We start from the raw sequence: 10,991 nt of genomic DNA, 5'->3' as shown, positions 1-10,991 counted from the left end.
CTCTCTCTCTCTCTCTTTCTCCCATTCAAATAACTATCCACTGGTTCACTCCCCAGATGGCCACAACAGCTGGGGCTGGGTCAGGCTGAAGACAGGAGCTAGCAACTTCTTTTGTGTCTCCCACGTGGGTGCAGGGGCCCAAGCACTTAAGCCATCTTCTGCTGTTTTCCTAGACCACTATCGGGGAGCTGGATCAAAGTGGAGTAGCTGGGACACAAACTGGAGCCCATATGGGATGTCAGAACAGCTGCTTTACTTGCTATGCCACAATGAACAACCCTTCCCATAGTTTTTGGATTTTTTATTTTGGTTAAAAAAACTAGATAGATACATATATAGACAGTTATAGATATAAAACATAAAGCTATCTATTTAAGCCATTTTCAGGTGTAATAATGAGCAGCACTAATGATATCCACAATGCTATAAAAACCATCACTATTATGTATTCCCAAAATTTTTCATCAACCCAAACAGAAACTGTACCTATTAGCAGTAGGTCCCCAAATTTCCCTTGCTCCATCTCTGATTAAGGTAATGACTTTGAAAATGAGACATTATTGTGCATTGCTGGACTGTCTGGTTGAGCCCAGTATAATTACCATGGGTATTTTGAAGGGGAAGGTGGGAGACTCATAGAAGGAGATGTGACTACAAATGCAGAGGCCACAGTGAAGTGCAGACATGAGCCAGGGAATGCCAGCAGCCTCTAGAAGCTGGAAAATTCAAGAAAATGGATTCTCCCCCAGAGCCCACTGCGGGGCATCCACACCCTTAGTGGAGTCCAAACAACCAAAGGCTGGATCCTAATCTTCTCTCCAGGCCACGCTGGTCTCTACTAAAAAGACTTCATGGGGACACCTATACCCTAACATCGAATTGTGTGCATTCAAGTTTTTCCTCCAGCTCTGATTTTGGCTTCCAAACCCAGCACCCTGCTAATATACACCTTGGGAGGCAGCAGAGGATGGCCCAAATACTTAGGTCCCCTGCTATCCATGTGGGAGACACAGATGGAATTCCTGTCTCCTGGCTTTGGCCTGGCCCAGCCCTGGTTGTTGCAGCCATTTGGGGAGAGTACTGGATGATGGGAGATTATTTTTTGTCTCTCTCAAATTAAAAATGAAAATGAAATTTAAAAAAAATTTTACATGTTGCCATAGTCCACTGGTTGCCATAGTGATTGACAGGGTACTATGGTAACTGGGATGTGCCAGATGATTCTCCACTTTGGAAATGCACCAACTTGGCCCTTTGTTCACTTGCCTTTCACTGAGAGAAAACACCTTCACGTGTTAGGTCACTTGCTGAGAAAGCATATAATTAGAGGAACTAACTAAAGGAAACAGCCGATGGAAGATGTGTGTGTGTGTGTGTGTGTGTGTTTGTATGTGTCTTTGCATTTCAAAAAAAAAATTCTAAAAATCAAAAATATCAGGGGTCAGCACTGTGGTGCAGTGGGTTAAAGCCCTGGCCTGCAGCACCAGCATCCCATATGGGCGCCAGTTCAAGTCCCAGCTGCTCCACTTCTGATCCAGCTCTCTGCTATGGCCTGGGAAAGCAGTAGAAGATAGCCCAAGTCCTTGGGCCCCTGCACCAACGTGGGAGACCCGGAGGAAGTTCCTGGATCCTGGCTTCTGATCAGCTCAGTTCCAGCAGTTGCAGTCATTTGGGGGAGTGAATCAGCAAATGGAAGATATTGCTATCTCTCTTTCTCTCTCAGCAACTCTGCTTTTCAAATAAATAAATCTAAAAGAAATTTAAAAATCAGTTGACTAGTTGTATGCATGTCTATTTCCAGACTCTATTCTATTTCATTATCTATATTTTGGTCCTTAATACCAATGATTCACTTGAGTATTGTAAGCACTCCATTCATCATTCTTTCATTCCATAATTGTTTCAGCTGTTCTAAATCCTTTTAATTTCTCAATAAAATTTGAGAATCTGTTAGCCTATTTGTACAAAATACTCACTGAGATTTTTATTTTGATTGATTGGGTGCACTGACAAATTCAAGAATAACTGAAAATAATATTGATTCTTCTGCATCACCATAGGGGTTAAAGATGCATTTCTATCTGTCTTTTTTAGTTTTGTTCAATAATATTTCAATAATATTTTGTAGTTTTCACGGTACATTTTTTTTCTTTTATAATTGGGATTTTATTGAATATGTGGGAGAATCAGCACATGGACATTTCAACCTGTACACAATTCTTACACTGTTTAAGTCTTTTCTTGTTGATCTTCTGCCTCTGAATTTTCTCAATTCAGATCTCCTTTATTAATTATTTAAAGCATGATATTGGTATCTCCAATGCTTTTGTCTCTTTTTTTATTTGAGAGACAGAGAGAACTCGCATCCACTACATTCAAGCCCCAAAACTCCCAAAAGAAGACGGCATTGTGGCTCATAAGATAAAGCCAGTGCCTGCAATGCCAGCATCACACCTGGGATCGGGCTTGTGTCCCAGCTGCTCTACTTCAGATCCAGCTCCCTGCTAATGCTCCTGGGAAAGCAGTGGAAGATGGCCCAGGTATTTGGGTCCCTGCTACCCACATGGGAGACCTAGATGCAGCTCCTGGCTCCTGGCTTTGACCTGGCTCAGCCCTGGTCATTGTGGCCACTTGGGGAGTGAACCAACAGATGGAGGGCTTCTCTCTCTCTCTCTCTCTCTCTCTCTCTCTCTCTCTCTCCCTGTATCTCTGTAATTCTTCCAAATAAAAAAAAATTTTAAAAAGTCCCAAAGGGCTAAGCAGGGGCCTGGATGAAGCTGAGACCCCCCCAGAACTCAACCCAAGTCTCCAACGTGAGTGGCAGAAGCCCAACTACTTGAGCCACTACATCTTAGTCCCAGGTGGAGCTCAGAGTTGACCCCAGACACTTCCATGTGAGGCATAAGCATCCTAACTGTTGTCTCCACTGCTAAGCCAAATGTCTGCCTCAAAATATTATTGTTGGTATGTCTATTTCTCCCTTTAATTCTGGCCATTTTTGTTTCTTATATTTAGGCACTCTTTTGTTACAGGAATATATGTGTATAGTTGTTATACCTTCCTGGATTCACACTTCTATCATTATAAAATATTCTTATCTGTAGTAAATTTTTTTAAAGTATGTCTTGTCCATTAGTATAGACAACGAGACAACGCAGCTTTCTTACAATTGCTCTTTGCATGATGCAATTTTTTAGACTTTAATTTTAACCTGTATCCTTGAATATGAAGTATATCTCACATTTCCAGCATACAGTTATATCTTGTCTTTTGTTTTTATCTAATGTGACAATATGTGCCTTTGGATTGGATTGTTCAGTTTGTCCACATTAAATATTTTTATTCATGTACCATTTTGTTTTATAAGTTCTATGTTTCATGTCTCACTCTATTTCTCCTATGTTGCTTTATTTTGCAGTAAATGAACAATTTCTAGTGTAAGATTTTAATTCTTTGAATGACATTACCCTATTTTACTTATATTTATAATGGTTGTTCTAATCCTGGCTATATTTTTCTTATCAGAATGTTTCAAATTTATATTAACTTTATCCCAGCAAGGCATAGCCATGTTTTTCATATATAGCTCTGTTCCCCTTCTCCCTTTTTCACCCTTATTTTTATGTGTGTGATACATACATATATATATATATGTATTATAAATCAAAAATACATTGTGATCCTTATTGCTTTATATAATTTTATCTATTGTTAAGAAGCTAGGAGAAAAAGGAAGAAAGTTTGTATTTAGAGAGTTTGTTATGTTAGCCTTCTTTTTCATTTCTGCTGCTCTCTTTATGTTCCTGGAGACTCAAAATACCATCTAGTATAATTTTCTTATCCTCATACAGCTTTGTTCCTACCCACTCCTTCTGTATTGTTATGATCAAGTATGTTTCTATATGTTACAGGACCAGCAATACAACAATATGCATACTGTTTTGTACAATTGCTTTTTAAGTCAATTAAGCAAAGAGAAGAAATATGCATTTATGCTATCTTTCATAATTATATAATTTCCTTTGTAGGTGCTCTTTCTGCTATGTTTGTTTGTTTTTGTTTTGGTGTGAATCCAAATTACTGCCTGGAGTTGCTTCTTTTTGGCCTGTATAACTCTTTTAGTATTTCCTGTGAAACAGTACTACTAGAAGTGAATTATCACAGTTTTGTTTACCTGAGAATGCCTTTATTTCACCTTCATTCTGAAAGGTGATTTGGTTGGGTTGGAAGAATCCAGCTCCAGATTAAAACTTTCGTTACGAATGTTCAAGCCCAACCACAGGCTTTACACTTCCAAACTCATGGGAGGAAGTTACTCTTCCCACACCAATGCATTATATTTTTCTGGAGGGAGCTGCAGTCAAAGAGTCATGATTTTCCAGGTCTTACGTACCCATATGCATATCTGCATTCCTAACTCATGCTCCTCCCTATAGAGTCCTCCTTATAGGCCAACCTAGCTGAAGCATTTTTGTCCACTTTGACTCAGTATCTCTCCATTCTTAAACATTTGCTCCCCTCCCTGAGCCCATTCAACAAAAAAAGAAGTGGAATCTTTGGTTTGGGGCTCCTAAGCCATGAGAGCATGCTCCCTATCTGCATTAATCCATAAGAAGCCGGCCAACTCTTTACTTTTTCTCCTCTTGTTTATGCTATCCCACAAAGTGAGTGAAGACTTGATAGCTACTCAATTGGACATATTGTTCTCATTGACCACCTTGATATCTGATTGCTCAACAAAACCGGTGTAACAAGCAGGGTGATCAACTGAGCACAACGCTGCTCTAGAAGACAGCTTTAGTTTCTTCCCCTAAGTATCCATGTGTCATACAGCCATTGTCATTATTTTCAAAATATTACCCGGTTTCCAATGTGATTTTTTTCTTACCTATGACTTATTTAGGACATATTGCTTAATTCCTAAACATTTTGCAACTCTCTAGTAATCTCTGTAAATGCTACAAATATATTCTTGGAGGTTTTAGTCTTTGAAATTCATTCACCCTTCTTTTTGACACAGTGCACATGTCAACTTTGGGAAATAGTCCAGGTACAATTGAAAGGGGTGTTTTTTAGCTGCTGATGTTTGTTGTGCTGCATACATCTGTGAAGTCAAATATCTTACCAGCTTTGTAACATCTTTGACATCACTACTAATATTTTTGTGATTATACTATTAGTTGCCAGAAAACTTATGTAAGTCTTTGTCACTATGATTATGGATTTTTCTACTCATCCTCTTATTCTAGTTTGCATTTCCTGCTTTATCTCATTATGTCCCTACAGCTGAAGGATTATTATTCCATCCTGGTGGATTGATCATTTCGCTTTTTGACTGTCCCTGTTTATCTATCCAAGTGCTGGCTGTCCTAAATCCCATCTTGTCTGATATTTAAAAAGTGATACTCAATTTCTTACAAAAATGTCATAGAATATTACTTCCAATATTTCCTACATGCATACTATCTCTGTTCTCATGTACAACTGCATATTTTATAATTGTATTCCAGTTGTACTTTTTGCTATCTTTACTTGGAATAATGAGGGGCAGAGTGGAGATTTGGGCCCAGCTTGTTCTGACAGGTGCCAACATCTGGCCTCCCAGAGCCTGAGCTGCTTCCTCTCTAAGTTTCACAAGTCTGCTCTCTATCCTCAGGCTCCATGTTCTCTGGCTCATCTCTTCCTCAGCCGCAGGACTTGAATTAGGCAGATGTACCCTAGTAGGCCAGACCTTCGAGATGAGCCCCTGGAAAATCCAGATGCTGAATGGTTTACTGATGGTAGCAGCTATCTGAAGGAAGGAGTTAGAAAGCAAAAGATAGGAGCCCAAGCACTACCACACAATACTTTAGCCCAAAAGGCGGAGCTTATTGCATTTACTAGGGATTTACAAGTGGGAAAAGGTTAGCGAGTTAATATATATACAGATTACAGATTTGCTTTCCTTGTGTTGCATGCACACACAGCAATCTGGAAAGAGAGGGGCTTACTGACTGCAAAGAGTTCCCCTGTTAAATATGGAAAAGAGATACTGGCTCTACTTCAGGTAGTACCGCAGCCTTTAGAAGTGGCCATCATCCACTGCAAGGGATATCAGAAGGGAGATAATTATGTTAACCAGGGAAATGCATTAGCAGATAGAGCAGCTACACAGGAAAGTTTGGAAATGGCCCTTATACCTCAACCTGTGGAAGTGGCTAAGGAACCTCACTATATGGAGCCTGAGAATGAATGGGCCCAACAGTGAGGCTATACTGAAAACGCAAATGGATGGTGGATGCTAAATCATAGAATAATGCTACCATTGGCCACTCAATGGAAAATTATTAAGGAGATACACAACTCTACCCACTTGGGAAGAGATGCCTTAGTACAACTGGTCTCCTGAGCTTTTTGGAGGAAAGGTGTGGGGAGCAGCCCGGACTGGACTGAGTTACTGGAATTAAGACTTATTCTATGCATCTGCTCTCCCACAATATGGCGCTGGGAGAGAAGTAAACAGCTTCCGCACAGCTGCCTCCAGTTCAACCAATAAACTGTAGGACTTGCTACTGATTGGAGGAGAGCAGCGTACTCGGCGTGTGGGCAGCCGAGTTAGGATTGGCGGAGGAGGACTATAAAGGAGGAGAGAGACGGCATGCACCAGGAACATCTAAGGGGAACATCTAAGGGGAACACCTGTGCAGCCCCCAGAGAGCCGGCCGGCGGTGTGCCGCTCCCCTGCGGAAGTGGGGAATGTGGCCAGGGGGAACTGCCCTTCCACGGAGGTGGAAGGGATAGTAGCCAACCCGGGAAGAACCAGCAGCAAACCCGGGGAGGGCCGAGCAGACAGAAGAACAGCGCAGGGTCTTGTGTCGTTCCTCCACGAAGAGGGGGAGCGACATAATGGTGCCGTGACTCGGATATGAAGCCTAGGCAGGGTTTAGTGTCGTTCCTCCACGAAGAGGGGGAGCGACAAAAGGGACCAAATATGGTCATAGAGGAAGTGACTCACTCTTGCCCACTATGTTTACAGAATAACCCTCACCATGTAAGGCCACCTCCCCTGTTGACTCCTGTGCAGAGGAGGGGAACATAAACAGCTAAAGATTGGCAGGTTGATTTTACCAATATGCTCCCTACAAGTAATTATAGGTACCTTCTAGTCTTTATTGACACTTTTACAGGATGGATAGAGGCCTTTTCGACCCAAACGGAGAAAGCACACGAGGTGCTTAGAGCATTGTTGAAAGACATCGTGCCACGCTATGGACTCCCACAGTCACTCCAGAGTGACAATGGACCTTCATTTATATCTAAACTAACCCAGCAGAACCCAGCAGCTTCTGAGAATAATGATGACCATGCAGGAGACACTGAGTATGGCAGTGACTGAAAGAGATCCAGCTCATGAAATGAACTTATTAGATGAGATAGGCAGAGACTTCCAGACCGAGAACAGGCAGGGTCTGCACCCCTAATCAGCAGGAAGTAGCTACAGAAGATGGAGACTCGATGCCCATCAACATCCCCTTAAGATTAAGGTCTGGAGTCTCTGAAGGGGGAATGAAGTAGGCAGGCATACAGGTTAAAATTGGTCAGATTTGTGAACTGGAAGACCACGCCCCTGTGTGACCTCATGCTCCCACTTGATGCCTTTGCCACGCCCCTGTGTGGCCTCATTCCCCTACCTGGCCACACCGGGGTGCCCACCAGCCAATCAGGTTAATTAGCCACTCCCCTTTGGAGTGGGTTAAAAGCCTAGGGCACAGTGTGCCTGGCCCTGCTCTTCTTCCCTGGCCTCTCACCAGGACAGGGCTTGCTGTAGCCCTGCCCCCTCCAGGGCACATCGCCTTCAGGCCTTGTGCTCTAGGCTTCCTGGCCTAGATGCTTATCCACGTGGCTTGTTCCTGGTGCTCGGTATGAACCCCCATTCACCTCTCTCCCCTAAATAAAGCTCTCACTCTCTTATGCACCTTTCTTACTAAATAAAAGCATAAAACGTACCATGCTGCCTCGTTTATCTGTGCTGGTATTTAGAATTCTTCTCTAAATATTAGGCAAGAACCCTCTTGGGCTCATTAATATCGGGGATTTAGTAATAAGCCCGTGGTGAAATCGTAAGGCACCCCAAATTCTGGTAGCGCATGTGGTACCCCGGATAGCATTTCTATGGAACTTTAAGGGGCCACATTTTAGTGTGAATTTTAGGGGGTCTTTTCCGATTTCAGACTCACTGCAGTCCTAGGGATGAGGACCTTCAGCTCCAAATCTAGCCCATTCGCTAGCCCTACAGACTTCTCCCGTTCTCTAATGGAGCCCTCTCTCTAGGTGTCCCAGTGAGACCCCAATCTCAACAGGTCCAAAAATGAATTCCACCATTAGTCAAGAATAACCCTCCCCCCCCCCTTTTTTTTTAACCCAAGCTTTCTCTCAGTGGTGTTCAAACTGTAGTGTTGGCTCTGGTCACAAGATGGCCCATTACTTTGAATCTAACTGTTGGTAAAGGAGAAAAACTACTTTTTTATTGTACTTGAAGGCAAGTTAGGAGCCATTCTTCAATGTACAATACCTATTCATTTTTCAAAATGTTTATGGGTCGAAAACGCTGAAGGGTCCTTCTACCTGGTACATTTCCCTCCCATAAAATATGCACTTGTACAACAAATGTCTGTCTTCCTTTCCCATTGCTTAGAGGTGCGTAGGTTTCCTGTTTCCTAGCTTCTGCTTCTTCATAGTTTCTGCTCCCTTTTCATTTGTCTACCTCATAACTTGGACTTGTGGTGATCTCTCAAATCTTTACTAGCAGAGATTTTTCTCCTGCTTTTCGTTCAGTTTCCAGCATCATTTGTTTGATCATCTCCATTATGCCCTGTTCTATGCAATGTCATGGAAAACACGGTTTCTCTTGGAAGAAGCAACAGGCTTGGGATGTGCCACTTGTAAAATATTAGAAAAACAATGTAATGTAATTTTAATTTAAACTTGTAAATTTTTAAATCTAATTTTAAGAAAATATTTGGCTCTCTCCAGCTGTTCTACTTATTGTTTTAATGTTTTTATTATTTCCTTCATTGGGAGCTTGAGGGCACTGATTTTGGAGCTTGGCAGTTTGCCTGTATTTTGGTTTCGCAGCTTGTTAGCTAAACAACTTCAAGTGATTTGTTTATGATTTAGATGCCTCAGTTTCCTCCTATGTAAAGTGGGAACACTGATTCTATAGCCATGACAGGTTTCTTCTGGGGGAATGGATTGAATAATACCTGCAAACCACTTAGAACACTCTCTGGACTATGGTTTACATAAATGTATGTTATGATCATCATCATCATCATTATTATCATTACCTTCTGTCTATGCAAAATTGATGACATATATATAAATATTCATAATTCTAATACCAGTAATATTGGAACTGTATAAGAAATTAAAAAAATAAAAAAGTGGCATAGAAGGGAACAAGAACAGAAAAATCACCTTCACTCATGAACCATTCCTAAATATTATCAGTGATGAATTCTTTTAGATTCCTGTCTTTTTCAAAAATGTTAACTTTTCATTTACTTCAAAGGCAGAGCAAGGGAGACAGAAAGAGAGAGAGAGAGAGAGAGAGAGAGAGAGAGAGATCTTCTATCCACTGGTTCACTCCCCAAATACCTGCAATAGCCAGGACTGGGCCAGGCCAAAACCAGGAGCCCAGAACTCCATTTAGGTCTGCCACATGGGTGGCAGGGGACCAAACAATTGAGTCATCATCTGTTACCTGTCAAGATGCATTAGCAGCAAACTGGATCAGAAGCAGAGGCATCAAGACTCGAACCGGCACTCTGATATGGGATGCAGGCATCCTAAGCAGCAGCTTAACCTGCTGTGCCATGATGCCTACCCCTCATATTTGTATTTGAATATATGCATATCCATATATATTTATACATACTAGTTTTTTAAAAAATATATTTACTTAGTGTTAGAGAGAGAGATTAATAGAAAGAGAACTTCCACCTGCTGGTTCACTCAACAAATACCTGCAAAAGATGGGACTGGGCCAAGTCAATGCCAGATCTGAAAACTCAATCCAGCTTGCCACATGGATGGCAGGGACCAGGTATAGAACCCAGGAACTCCAGTGTGGGAAACCAGTGTCTAAACTGCTAGGGTAACCTCCACCCCACCTTACATACCAGGATTTTTTTAAAGATTTATTTATTTATTTGAAAGTCAGAATTACACACAGAGATAAGGAGAGGCAGAGAGAGGTCTTCCATCCACGGGTTCACTCCCCAGTTGGCCACAATGGCCAGAGCTGGGCTTATCCAGAGCCAGGAACCAGAAGCTTCCTTCGGGTCTCCCACCCACGTGGGTGCAGGAGCCCAAGGACTTGGGCCATCCTCTACTGCTTTCCCAAGTCATGGCAGAGAGCTGGATCAGAAGTGGAGCAGCTGGATCTCGCACCAGACTCAATATGGGATGCTGGCACTGCAGGCGGCGGCTTTACCCGCTATGCAACAGTGCTGGCCCCCATACCAGGATTTTTGTTACGGTCTAGGGAGGAATTGTCCTCCAATCTGAAACAATTAGACTACTGGATGAAATATATAAACCAACTGTTCATGCGGCCCTAGACAACAGGTCACTGATCTCTGAGCCACTGGGAGCAACTGAGCTTATTCTTATGATTGGCTTAGCTTACTTCCTAGAGAAAGTTTTCAAGGCACGGTCTAGGGAGTAGGAGTCCATGAGGATTCCAGTTTTATCCAAGAGCCTAGAATGAAAAGATGGCAGTCTGGGGAAGCCAAAGAAGTTGGAGTTCACAAGGCTATGTATCAGAAAGGAAAAGGACACAGAGAGAATTCCAGAGATCCATAGATGGTCACCCTTGGGTACTCACCTGAATACTGTTAAAAGATAAATTCAAGTACATTATAATTTTACAGTTTGTTTGTACAGCCCCTGATTCATGAATAGAGAAGCACCAAGGTTTAGTGCTTTAGAAATCCACTAAGAGGTTATGA

The sequence above is a fragment of the Oryctolagus cuniculus genome, chromosome X (genome assembly GCF_051225735.1).
Source record: "Oryctolagus cuniculus isolate XC-2025 breed Fujian yellow rabbit chromosome X, ASM5122573v1, whole genome shotgun sequence".
Classification (NCBI taxonomy): Eukaryota; Metazoa; Chordata; class Mammalia; order Lagomorpha; family Leporidae; genus Oryctolagus; species Oryctolagus cuniculus.
This window is presented reverse-complemented; position numbering follows the sequence as displayed.